Raw genomic sequence first — 14,471 nt, 5'->3', positions numbered from 1 at the left:
GTGAAGGATAAGGTGTCCGTGCATGTTTTCACCACGTGTGAAGGATGATGTGTTCGTGCGTGTTTTCACCACGTATGAAGGATTATGCGTTTGTGCGTGTTTTCACCACGTGTGAAGGATTATGTGTTCGTGCATGTTTTCAGTACGTGTGAAGGATTAAGTGTTCGTGCATGTTTTCAGTACATGTGAAGGATTATGTGTCCGTGCATGTTTTCACCACGTGTGAAGGATTACGTGTTTGTGCATGTTTTCAGTATGTGTGAAGGATTACGTGTCCATGCATGTTTTCACCACGAGTGAAGGATTACGCGTTCGTGCATGTTTTCACCACCTATGAAGGATTACGTGTCCGTGCATGTTTTCACCACATGTGAAGGATTACGTGTTTGTGTATGTTTTCAGCACAAGTGAAGGATTACGTGTTCGTGCATGTTTTCAGTACGTGTGAAGGATTACGTGTCCGTGCATGTTTTCACCACAAGTGAAGGATTACGTGTCCGTGCATGTTTTCACCACAAGTGAAGGATTACGTGTTTGTGCATGTTTTCAGCACAAGTGAAGGATTACGAGTCGTGCATGTTTTCAGTACGTGTGAAGGATTACGTGTCCGTGCATGTTTTCACCACATGCGAAGGATTATGTGTCCGTGCAGGTTTTCACCATGTATGAAGGATTACGTGTTCGTGTATGTTTTCACCACGTTTGAAGGATTACGTGTTCGTGCATGTTTTCACCACGTGTGAAGGATTACGTGTTAGTGCATGTTTTCACCACGTGTGAAGGATTACGTGTTCGTGCATGCTTTCACCACGTGTGAAGGATTACGTGTTCGTGCATGTTTTCACCACGAGTGAAGGATTACGTGTTCCTGCATGTTTTCATCACGTATGAAGGATTACGTGTTCGTGTATGTTTTCAGTATGTGTGAAGGATTACGCGTTTGTGCAAGTTTTCAGTACATATGAAGGATTACGTGTTTGTGCATGTTTTCACCACGTGTGAAGGATTACGTGTTGGTGCATGTTTTCACCATGTGTGAAGGATTACGTGTTTGTGCATGTTTACACCACGAGTGAAGAATTGATTGTTCGTGCATGTTTTCACCACGAGTGAAGGATTACGCGTTCGTGCAAGTTTTCACCACCTATGAAGGATTACTTGTTCGTGCATGTTTTCACCACGTGTGAAGGATTACGTGTTCGTGCATGTTTTCACCACGTGTGAAGGATTACGTGTTCGTGCATGTTTTCACCATCTGTGAAGGATTACGTGTTCGTGCATGTGTTCACCACATATGAAGGATTACTTGTTCGTGCATGTTTTCACCACGTGTGAAGGATTACGTGTTCGTGCATGTTTTCACCACGCGTGAAGGATTGCGTGTTCCTGCATGTTTTCATCACGTATGAAGGATTACGTGTTTGTGTATGTTTTCAGTATGTGTGAAGGATTACGCGTTCGTGCAAGTTTTCAGTACATATGAAGGATTACGTGTTCATGCATGTTTTCAGTTCATGTGAAGGATTACGTGTTCGTGCATGTTTTCACCACGTGTGAAGGATTACGTTTTCGTGCATGTTTTCACCACGTGTGAAGGATTACGTTTTCGTGCATGTTTTCACCACGTGTGAAGGATTACGTTTTCGTGCATGTTTTCACCACGTGTGAAGGATTACGTTTTCGTGCATGCTTTCACCACGAGTAAAGGACTACGTGTCCGTGCATGCTTTCACCACGAGTAAAGGACGACGTGTTCGTGCATGTTTTCACCATGTGTGAAGGATTACGTGTTTAACCTCTGCCATCTTCGAAGATGGATGGAGGTTTCAGTTTTCACCCCTTTCTGTTTGTTTGTTTGTTTGTGAACAGTATTACGGAAAAACTCCTAGACGGATTTTGACGAAACTTGGTGGGGAGTTAGGTATTAAATGGTCCAATGATCATGCCATTAAATTTTGGACTTGGTCCCCCCCCCCCCCCACAAAAATTGTTAGAGAATTTTTTCCTTTTTTTTTTTTTTTTGCATTTCTGCATGTTTTAAGTGATTTCCAACCCCCCCCCCCCCAAAAAAAAAATTGTGACCCCCCCAAAAAATAGAGAAATTTTTTTTGCATTTCATGTTTAAAGTGATTTCTAACCCCCCCAAAAAAATTGTTACCCTTCTCCAAAACATTTAGAGAAAAAAAAATTGTTTTTGCATTTCTCCGTTTTTAGTGATTTCCAACCCCCCCCCCAAAAAAAAATTGATAGAGAAAATATATATATTTTTGCATTTCTACATGTAAGTGATTTCAACCCCCCCCCAAAATAATTGTTAGAGAAAATAACTATAACTGTCAGCACTGTTGACATCATATTTAATGAATAAGATATAAGGTTCACTTGAGTGACCCAGCAGTATTGGCGGCGGAGGTTTTGCATTCTCCCGAGTCCTTCCCCTCTAGTCGTGCCTGTTTTCACCATGTGTGAAGGATTACATGTTCGTGCATGTTTTCACCACGAGTGAAGGATTACATGTTCGTGCATGTTTTCACCATGAGTGAAAGATTACATGTTCGGCAATGTTTTCAGTACGTGTGAAGGATTACGTGTTCGTGCATGTTTTCAGTAGTGTGAAGGATTCCATGTTCGTGCGTGTTTTCAGTACATGTGAAGGATTACATGTTCGTGTAAGTTTTCACCACATATGAAGGATTTCGTGTTCGTGCCTGTTTTCACCACGTGTGAAGGATTACGTGTTCGTGTTTGTTTTCACCAGGTGTGAAGGATTACGTGTTCGTGCATGTTTTCACCACGTATGAAGGAATACGTGTTTGTGCATGTTTTCACCACGAGTGAAGAATTAAGTGTTCGTGCATGTTTTCACCGCGAGTGAAGGATTACGTGTTCCTGCATGTTTTCAGTACGTATGAAGGATTACGTGTTCGTGCATGTTTTCACCCCATGTGAAGGATTACGTGTTCGTGCATGTTTTCAGTACGGGTGAAGGATTACGTCTTCGTGCATGTTTTCACCATGAGTGAAGGATTACGTGTTCGTGCATGTTTTCACCACGTGTGAAGGATTACGTGTTCGTGCATGTTTTCACCACGTGTGAAGGATTACGTGTTCGTGCATGTTTTCACCACATGTGAAGGATTACGTGTTCGTGCATGTTTTCATTATGAGTGAATGATTACATGTTCGTGCGTGTTTTCAGTACGTGTGAAGGATTACGTGTTCGTGCATGTTTTCACCACGAGTGAAGGATTACATGTTCGTGCATGTTTTCAGTACGTGTGAAGGAGTACATGTTCGTGCATGTTTTCAGTATGAGTGAATGATTACATGTTTGTGCGTGTTTTCAGTACGTGTGAAGGATTACGTGTTCCTGCGTGTTTTCAGTACGTGTAAAGCATTACGTGTTCGTGCATGTTTTCAGTATGAGTGAAGGATTACATGTTCGTGCATGTTTTCAGTATGTGCGAAGGATCACGTGTTCGTGCATGTTTTCACCACGTGTGAAGGATGACGTGTTCGTGCATGTTTTCAGTACGCATGAAGCATTATGTGTTCGTGCATGTTTTCACCACGTGTGAAGGATTACCTGTTCGTGCATGTTTTCACCACGTGTGAAGGATTACTTGTTCGTGCATGTTTTCAGTACGTGTGAAGGAGTACGTGTTCGTGCATGTTTTCATTATGAGTGAATGATTACATGTTCGTGCGTGTTTTCAGTACGTGTGAAGGATTACGTGTTCGTGCATGTTTTCACCACGAGTGAAGGATTACATGTTCGTGCATGTTTTCAGTACATGTTCGTGCATGTTTTCAGTATGAGTGAATGATTACATGTTCGTGCGTGTTTTCAGTACGTGTGAAGGATTACGTGTTCCTGTGTGTTTTCAGTACGTGTAAAGCATTACGTGTTCGTGCATGTTTTCAGTACGAGTGAAGGATTACATGTTCGTGCATGTTTTCACTATGTGCGAAGGATCACGTGTTCGTGCATGTTTTCACCACGTATGAAGGATTACGTGTTCGTGCATGTTTTCAGTTTGTGTGAAGGATTACGTGTTCGTGCATGTTTTCACCACGTGTGAAGGATGACGTGTTCGTGCATGTTTTCAGTACGCATGAAGCATTATGTGTTCTTGCATGTTTTCACCATGTGTGAATGATTACGTGTTCGTGCATGTTTTCACCACGTGTGAAGGATTACTTGTTTGTGCATGTTTTCACCACGTGTGAAGAATTAAGTGTTCGTGCATGTTTTCAGTACGTAGGAAGGATTACATGTTCGTGCATGTTTTCAGTATGAGTGAAGGATTACGTGTTCGTGCGTGTTTTCAGTGCGTGTGAAGGATTACGTGTTCGTGCAAGTTTTCACCACGAGTGAAGGATTACGTGTTCGTGCATGTTTTCAGTACGTGTGAAGGATTACGTGTTCGTGCATGTTTTCAGTACGTGTGAAGGATTACGTGTTCGTGCAAGTTTTCACCACGAGTGAAGGATTACGTGTTCGTGCATGTTTTCAGTATGTGTGAAGAACTACGTGTTCGTGCATGTTTTCACCACGTGTGAAGGATGACGTGTTCGTGCATGATTTCAGTACGTATGAAGGATTACGTGTTCGTGCATGTTTTCACCACGTGTGAAGGATTACACGTTCGTGCATGTTTTCACCATGTGTGACGGATTACATGTTCGTGCATGTTTTCACCACGTGTGAAGGATTACGTGTTCGTGCATGTTTTCACCACATGTGAAGGATTACATGTTCGTGCATGTTTTCACCACGAGTGAAGGATTACCTGTTTGTGCATGTTTTTACCACGAGTGAAGGATTACCTAGGTGTTCGTGCATGTTTTCACCATGTGTGAAGGATTACGTGTTCGTGCATGTTTTCACCACGTAAGAAGGATGCCGTGTTTGTGCATGTTTTCACCACGAGTGAAGAATTAAGTGTTTGTGCATGTTTTCACCACGAGTGAAGGATTACGTGTTCCTGCAAGTTTTCACCGCGAGTGAAGGATTACGTGTTCCTGCATGTTTTCGTCACGTGTGAAGGATTACGTGTTCGTGCATGTTTTCATCACGTATGAAGGATTACATGCTCGTGCATGTTTTCAGTACGTATGAAGGATTACGTGTTCGTGCATGTTTTCACGACGTGTGAAGGATTACGTGTTCGTGCATGTTTTCACCACGTGTGAAGAATTAAGTGTTCGTGCATGTTTTCAGTGCGTGTGAAGGATTACGTTTTCGTGCATGTTTTCACCACATGTGAAGGATTACGTGTTCGTGCATGTTTTCACCACGTGTGAAGGATTACGTGTTCGTGCATGTTTTCACCACGAGTGAAGAATTAAGTGTTCGTGCATGTTTTCACCACGTGTGAAGGATTACGTGTTCGTGCATGTTTTCAGTACGTGTGAAGGATTACATGTTCGTGCATGTTTTCACCACGTGTGAAGGATTACATGTTCGTGCATGTTTTCACCACGTGTGAAGGATTTCATGTTTAACCTCCGCCATCTTCGAAGATGGATGGAGGTTACTGTTTTCACCCCTTTCTGTTTGTTTGTTTGTTTGTTTGTTTGTGAACAGTATTACGGAAAAACTCCTCGGCGGATTTCGACGAAACTTGGTGGGGGGTTAGGTATGGTCCAAGGATCATGCCATTAAATTTTGGGCTTGGTCCCCCCCCCCCAAAAAAAAATTGTTTGAGAATTTTTTTTTTGCATTTCTGCATGTTTTAAGTGATTTCCAACCCCCCCCCAAAGAATAGTGACCCCCCCAAAAAATAGAGAATTTTTTTTTGCATTTCTTCCTGTTTTAAGTGATTTCTCACCCCCCAAAAAAAATTTAGAGAAAATTTTTTTTTTTGCATTTCTACGTTTTCAGTGATTTCCAACCTCCCCCCCCCCAAAAAAAAATTGATAGAGAAAAAAAAATTGGGGGGGGGGGCATTTCTCCATGTTTTAAGTGATTTCCACCCCCCCAAAAAAATGTTACCCCCACCCCAAAAAAAGAAAAAACTTTTTTTTTGCATTTCTTCATGTTTTAAGTGATTTCCAACCCCCTCCCCAAAAAAATTTAGAGAAAAAAAATTGAGAAAATTTTTTTTTTTTTTTTTGCATTTCTACGTTTTCAGTGATTTCCAGCCCCCCCAAAAAATTGATAGAGAAAAAAAAATTTTTTTTTTGCATTTCTCCATGTTTTAAGTGATTTCTACCCCCCAAAAAATTGTTACCCCTGCCCCAAAAAAAGAAAAAACTTTTTTTTTGCATTTCTTCATGTTTTAAGTGATTTCCAACCCCCTCCCAAAAAAAATTTAGAGAAAAAAAATTGTTTGAGAAATTTTTTTTTTTTTTTTTTGCTTTTCTGCATGTTTTTAGTGATTTCCAACCCCCTCCCCCAAAAAATTGTTCGAGAAAAAAATGTTTTTTTTTGCATTTCTTCATGTTTTAAGTGATTTCCAACCCCCCCAAATAATTGTTGGAGAAAAAACAATTTTTTGCAACTTTTTTTTCAACAAAATTTCGATTTCCTTTTTTTTGCATTTCTCCATGTTTTAAGTGATTTCCAACCCCCCCCCCCCAAAAAAAAAATGTTGGAGAAAATAACTATAACTGTCAGCACTGTTGACATCATATTTAATGAATAAGATATAAGGTTCACTTGAGTGACCCAGCAGTATTGGCGGCGGAGGTTTTGCATTCTCCCGAGTCCTTCCCCTCTAGTCGTGCATGTTTTCACCATGTGTGAAGGATTACGTGTTCGTGCATGTTTTCACCAGGTGTGAAGGATTATGTGTTCGTGCATGTTTTCACGACGTGTGAAGGATTACGTGTTCGTGTATGTTTTCACCACGTGTGAAGAATTAAGTGTTCGTGCATGTTTTCAGTGCGTGTGAAGGATTACGTGTCCGTGCATGTTTTCACCATGTGTGAAGGATTACGTGTTCGTGCATGTTTTCACCACGTGTGAAGAATTAAGTGTTCGTGCATGTTTTCAGTGCGTGTGAAGGATTACGTGTCCGTGCATGTTTTCACCACGAGTGAAGAATTAAGTGTTCGTGCATGTTTTCACCACGTGTGAAGGATTACGTGTTCGTGCATGTTTTCAGTACGTGTGAAGGATTACATGTTCGTGCATGTTTTCACCACGTGTGAAGGATTACGTGTTCGTGCAGGTTTTTAGTACGTGTGAAGGATTACATGTTCGTGCATGTTTTCACCACGTGTGAAGGATTTCATGTTTAACCTTCGCCATCTTCGAAGATGGATGGAGGTTTCAGTTTTCACCCCTTTCTGTTTGTTTGTTTGTTTGTGAACAGTATTACGGAAAAACTCCTCGGCGGATTTCGATGAAACTTGGTGGGGGGTTAGGTATGGTCCAAGGATCATGCCATTAAATTTTGGACTTGGTCCCCCCCCCCAAAAAAGAGTTTGAGAATTTTTTTTTTTTTGCATTTCTGCATGTTTTAAGTGATTTCAAACCCCCCCCCAAAAAGTGACCCCCCAAAAAATAGGAATTTTTTTTGCATTTCTTCCTGTTTTTAGTTATTTCTCACCCCCCCCCAAAAAAATTGTTACCCACCCCAAAAAAAATTTAGAGAAAAAAAATTTTTTTTTTGCATTTCTACGTTTTCAGTGATTTCCAGCCCCCCCCAAAAATTGATAGAGAATTTTTTTTTTTTTGCATTTCTCCATGTTTTAAGTGATTTCCATCCCCCAAAAAATTGTTACCCCCGCCCCAAAAAAAGAAAAAACTTTTTTTTGCATTTCTTCATGTTTTAAGTGATTTCCAACCCCCTCCCAAAAAGATTTAGAGAAAAAAATGTTCTTCTTTGCATTTTTTCATGTTTTAAGCGATTTCCAACCCCCCCCCCCAAATAATTGTTGGAGAAAAAACAATTTTTTGCAACTTTTTTTTCAACAAAATTTCGATTTCCTTTTTTTTGCATTTCTCCATGTTTTAAGTGATTTCCAACCCCCCCCCCCCAAAAAAAAATGTTGGAGAAAATAACTATAACTGTCAGCACTGTTGACATCATATTTGATGAATAAGATATAAGGTTCACTTGAGTGACCCAGCAGTATTGGCGGTGGAGGTTTTGCACTCTCCCGAGTGCTTCCCCTCTAGTCGTGCATGTTTTCACCGTGTGTGAAGGATTACATGTTCGTGCATGTTTTCACCACGAGTGAAGGATTACATGTTCGGCAATGTTTTCAGTACGTGTGAAGGATTACGTGTTCGTGCATGTTTTCACCACGAGTGAAGGATTACATGTTCGTACATGTTTTCAGTATGTGTGAAGGATTCCATGTTCGTGCGTGTTTTCAGTATGTGTGAAGGATTACATGTTCATGCAAGTTTTCACCACGTATGAAGGATTACGTGTTCGTGCATGTTTTCAGTACGCATGAAGCATTATGTGTTCGTGCATGTTTTCACCACGTGTGAAGGATTACCTGTTCGTGCATGTTTTCACCACATGTGAAGGATTACTTGTTCGTGCATGTTTTCAGTACGTGTGAAGGAGTACGTGTTCGTGCATGTTTTCATTATGAGTGAATGATTACATGTTCGTGCATGTTTTCAGTACGTGTGAAGGATTACGTGTTCGTGCATGTTTTCACCACGAGTGAAGGATTACATGTTCGTGCATGTTTTCAGTACATGTTCGTGCATGTTTTCAGTATGAGTGAATGATTACATGTTCGTGCGTGTTTTCAGTACGTGTGAAGGATTACGTGTTCCTGTGTGTTTTCAGTACGTGTAAAGCATTACGTGTTCGTGCATGTTTTCAGTACGAGTGAAGGATTACATGTTCGTGCATGTTTTCAGTATGTGCAAAGGATCACGTGTTCATGCATGTTTTCACCACGTATGAAGGATTACGTGTTCGTGCATGTTTTCAGTTTGTGTGAAGGATTACGTGTTTGTGCATGTTTTCACCACGTGTGAAGGATGACGTGTTCGTGCATGTTTTCAGTATGCATGAAGCATTATGTGTTCGTGCATGTTTTCACCACGTGTGAATGATTACGTGTTCGTGCATGTTTTCACCACGTGTGAAGGATTACTTGTTTGTGCATGTTTTCACCACGTGTGAAGAATTAAGTGTTCGTGCATGTTTTCAGTACGTAGGAAGGATTACATGTTCGTGCATGTTTTCAGTATGAGTGAAGGATTACGTGTTCGTGCGTGTTTTCAGTGCGTGTGAAGGATTACGTGTTCGTGCAAGTTTTCACCATGAGTGAAGGATTACGTGTTCGTGCAAGTTTTCACCGCGAGTGAAGGATTACGTGTTCGTGCGTGTTTTCAGTGCGTGTGAAGGATTACGTGTTCCTGCAAGTTTTCACCACGAGTGAAGGATTACGTGTTCGTGCATGTCTTCTGTACGTGTGAAGGATTATGTGTTCGTGCATGTTTTCAGTACGTGTGAAGGATTACGTGTTCGTGCAAGTTTTCACCACGAGTGAAGGATTACGTGTTCGTGCATGTTTTCAGTACGTGTGAAGAATTACGTGTTCGTGCATGTTTTCACCACGTGTGAAGGATGACGTGTTCGTGCATGTTTTCACCACGTGTGAAGGATTACGTGTTCGTGCATGTTTTCACCATGTGTGACGGATTACATGTTCGTGCATGTTTTCACCACGTGTGAAGGATTACGTGTTCGTGCATCTTTTCACCATGTGTGAAGGATTACATGTTGGTGCATGTTTTCACCACGTGTGAAGGATTACATGTTCGTGCATGTTTTCACCACGTGTGAAGGATTACATGTTCGTGCATGTTTTCACCACGAGTGAAGGATTACCTGTTCGTGCATGTTTTTACCACGAGTGAAGGATTACCTTGGTGTTCGTGCATGTTTTCACCACGAGTGAAGAATTAAGTGTTCGTGCATGTTTTCACCACGAGTGAAGGATTACGTGTTCCTACAAGTTTTCACCGTGAGTGAAGGATTACGTGTTCCTGCATGTTTTCGTCACGTGTGAAGGATTACGTGTTCGTGCATGTTTTCATCACGTATGAAGGATTACATGCTCGTGCATGTTTTCGGTACGTATGAAGGATTACGTGTTCGTGCATGTTTTTACGACGTGTGAAGGATTACGTGTTCGTGCATGTTTTCACCACGTGTGAAGAATTAAGTGTTCGTGCATGTTTTCAGTGCGTGTGAAGGATTACGTTTTCGTGCATGTTTTCACCACATGTGAAGGATTACGTGTTCGTGCATGTTTTCACCACGTGTGAAGGATTACGTGTTCGTGCATGTTTTCACCACGAGTGAAGAATTAAGTGTTCGTGCATGTTTTCACCACGTGTGAAGGATTACGTGTTCGTGCATGTTTTCAGTACGTGTGAAGGATTACGTGTTCGTGCATGTTTTCAGTACGTGTGAAGGATTACATGTTCGTGCATGTTTTCACCACGTGTGAAGGATTACGTGTTCGTGCAGGTTTTTAGTACGTGTGAAGGATTACATGTTCGTGCATGTTTTCACCACGTGTGAAGGATTTCATGTTTAACCTTCGCCATCTTCGAAGATGGACGGAGGTTACTGTTTTCACCCCTTTCTGTTTGTTTGTTTGTTTGTGAACAGTATTACGGAAAAACTCCTCGGCGGATTTCGACGAAACTTGGTGGGGGGTTAGGTATGGTCCAAGGATCATGCCATTAAATTTTGGACTTGGTCCCCCCCCCCAAAAAAAGAGTTTGAGAATTTTTTTTTTTTGCATTTCTGCATGTTTTAAGTGATTTCCAACCCCCCCCAAAAAAGTGACCCCCCCAAAAAATAGAGAATTTTTTTTGCATTTTTTCCTGTTTTAAGTGATTTCTCACCCCCCCCCAAAAAAATTGTTACCCCCCCCCCAAAAAAATTTAGAGAAAAAATTTTTTTTTTTGCATTTCTACGTTTTCAGTGATTTCCAGCCCCCCAAAAAATTGATAGAGAAAAAAAAAATTTTTTTTTTGCATTTTTCCATGTTTTAAGTGATTTCTACCCCCCAAAAAATTGTTACCCCTGCCCCAAAAAAAGAAAAAACTTTTTTTTTGCATTTCTTCATGTTTTAAGTGATTTCCAACCCCCTCCCAAAAAAAATTTAGAGAAAAAAAATTGTTTGAGAAATTTTTTTTTTTTTTTTTTTGCTTTTCTGCATGTTTTTAGTGATTTCCAACCCCCTCCCCCAAAAAATTGTTCGAGAAAAAAATGTTTTTTTTGCATTTCTTCATGTTTTAAGTGATTTCCAACCCCCCCCAAATAATTGTTGGAGAAAAAACAATTTTTTGCAACTTTTTTTTCAACAAAATTTCGATTTCCTTTTTTTTGCATTTCTCCATGTTTTAAGTGATTTCCAACCCCCCCCCCCCAAAAAAAAATGTTGGAGAAAATAACTATAACTGTCAGCACTGCTGACATATTTAATGAATAAGATATAAGGTTCACTTGAGTGACCCAGCAGTATTGGCGGCGGAGGTTTTGCATTCTCCCGAGTCCTTCCCCTCTAGTCGTGCATGTTTTCACCATGTGTGAAGGATTACGTGTTCGTGCATGTTTTCAGTACGTATGAAGGATTACGTGTTCGTGCATGTTTTCACCATGTGTGAAGGATTACGTGTTCGTGCATGTTTTCACCATGTGTGAAGGATTATGTGTTCGTGCATGTTTTCACGACGTGTGAAGGATTACGTGTTCGTGTATGTTTTCACCACGTGTGAAGAATTAAGTGTTCGTGCATGTTTTCAGTGCGTGTGAAGGATTACGTGTCCGTGCATGTTTTCACCATGTGTGAAGGATTACGTGTTCGTGCATGTTTTCACCACGAGTGAAGAATTAAGTGTTCGTGCATGTTTTCACCACGTGTGAAGGATTACGTGTTCGTGCATGTTTTCAGTACGTGTGAAGGATTACATGTTCGTGCATGTTTTCACCACGTGTGAAGGATTACGTGTTCGTGCAGGTTTTTAGTACGTGTGAAGGATTACATGTTCGTGCATGTTTTCACCACGTGTGAAGGATTTCATGTTTAACCTTCGCCATCTTCGAAGATGGATGGAGGTTTCAGTTTTCACCCCTTTCTGTTTGTTTGTTTGTTTGTGAACAGTATTACGGAAAAACTCCTCGGCGGATTTCGATGAAACTTGGTGGGGGGTTAGGTATGGTCCAAGGATCATGCCATTAAATTTTGGACTTGGTCCCCCCCCAAAAAAAGAGTTTGAGAATTTTTTTTTTTTGCATTTCTGCATGTTTTAAGTGATTTCAAACCCCCCCCCAAAAAAGTGACCCCCCCAAAAAATAGGAATTTTTTTTTGCATTTCTTCCTGTTTTAAGTGATTTCTCACCCCCCCAAAAAAAATTGTTACCCCCCCCCCCAAAAAAAAATTTAGAGAAAAAAAAAATTTTTTTTTGCATTTCTACGTTTTCAGTGATTTACAGCCCCCCCAAAAAATTGATAGAGAAATTTTTTTTTTTTTTGCATTTCTCCATGTTTTAAGTGATTTCCATCCCCCAAAAAATTGTTACCCCCGCCCCAAAAAAAGAAAACTTTTTTTTGCATTTCTTCATGTTTTAAGTGATTTCCAACCCCCTCCCAAAAAAATTTAGAGAAAAAAAATTGTTTGAGAAAATTTTTTTTTTTTTTTTTTGCTTTTCTGCATGTTTTTAGTGATTTCCAACCCCCTCCCCCAAAAAATTGTTCGAGAAAAAAATGTTCTTTTTTGCATTTTTTCATGTTTTAAGTGATTTCCAACCCCCCCCCCAAATAATTGTTGGAGAAAAAACAATTTTTTGCAACTTTTTTTTCAACAAAATTTCGATTTCCTTTTTTTTGCATTTCTCCATGTTTTAAGTGATTTCCAACCCCCCCCCCCAAAAAAAATGTTGGAGAAAATAACTATAACTGTCAGCACTGTTGACATCATATTTGATGAATAAGATATAAGGTTCACTTGAGTGACCCAGCAGTATTGGCGGTGGAGGTTTTGCACTCTCCCGAGTGCTTCCCCTCTAGTCGTGCATGTTTTCACCGTGTGTGAAGGATTACATGTTCGTGCATGTTTTCACCACGAGTGAAGGATTACATGTTCGGCAATGTTTTCAGTACGTGTGAAGGATTACGTGTTCGTGCATGTTTTCACCACGAGTGAAGGATTACATGTTCGTACATGTTTTCAGTATGTGTGAAGGATTCCATGTTCGTGCGTGTTTTCAGTACGTGTGAAGGATTACATGTTCATGCAAGTTTTCACCACGTATGAAGGATTACTTGTTCGTGCATGTTTTCAGTACGCATGAAGCATTATGTGTTCGTGCATGTTTTCACCACGTGTGAAGGATTACCTGTTCGTGCATGTTTTCACCACGTGTGAAGGATTACTTGTTCGTGCATGTTTTCAGTACGTGTGAAGGAGTACGTGTTCGTGCATGTTTTCATTATGAGTGAATGATTACATGTTCGTGCATGTTTTCAGTACGTGTGAAGGATTACGTGTTCGTGCATGTTTTCACCACGAGTGAAGGATTACATGTTCGTGCATGTTTTCAGTACGTGTTCGTGCATGTTTTCAGTATGAGTGAATGATTACATGTTCGTGCGTGTTTTCAGTACGTGTGAAGGATTACGTGTTCCTGTGTGTTTTCAGTACGTGTAAAGCATTACGTGTTCGTGCATGTTTTCAGTACGAGTGAAGGATTACATGTTCGTGCATGTTTTCAGTATGTGCAAAGGATCACGTGTTCATGCATGTTTTCACCACGTATGAAGGATTACGTGTTCGTGCATGTTTTCAGTTTGTGTGAAGGATTACGTGTTCGTGCATGTTTTCACCACGTGTGAAGGATGACGTGTTCGTGCATGTTTTCAGTATGCATGAAGCATTATGTGTTCGTGCATGTTTTCACCACGTGTGAATGATTACGTGTTCGTGCATGTTTTCACCACGTGTGAAGAATTAAGTGTTCGTGCATGTTTTCAGTACGTAGGAAGGATTACATGTTCGTGCATGTTTTCAGTATGAGTGAAGGATTACGTGTTCGTGCGTGTTTTCAGTGCGTGTGAAGGATTACGTGTTCGTGCAAGTTTTCACCACGAGTGAAGGATTACGTGTTCGTGCGTGTTTTCAGTGCGTGTGAAGGATTACGTGTTCCTGCAAGTTTTCACCACGAGTGAAGGATTACGTGTTCGTGCATGTCTTCTGTACGTGTGAAGGATTATGTGTTCGTGCATGTTTTCAGTACGTGTGAAGGATTACGTGTTCGTGCAAGTTTTCACCACGAGTGAAGGATTACGTGTTCGTGCATGTTTTCAGTATGTGTGAAGAATTACGTGTTCGTGCATGTTTTCACCACGTGTGAAGGATGACGTGTTCGTGCATGTTTTCACCACGTGTGAAGGATTACGTGTTCGTGCATGTTTTCACCATGTGTGACGGATTACATGTTCGTGCATGTTTTCACCACGTGTGAAGGATT

This window comes from Eptatretus burgeri, chromosome 6 (assembly GCF_056783735.1).
Source record: "Eptatretus burgeri isolate ZD-2024b chromosome 6, Ebu_testis_v1, whole genome shotgun sequence".
Lineage (NCBI taxonomy): Eukaryota > Metazoa > Chordata > Myxini > Myxiniformes > Myxinidae > Eptatretus > Eptatretus burgeri.
Note: the sequence above shows the minus strand (reverse complement) of the source record.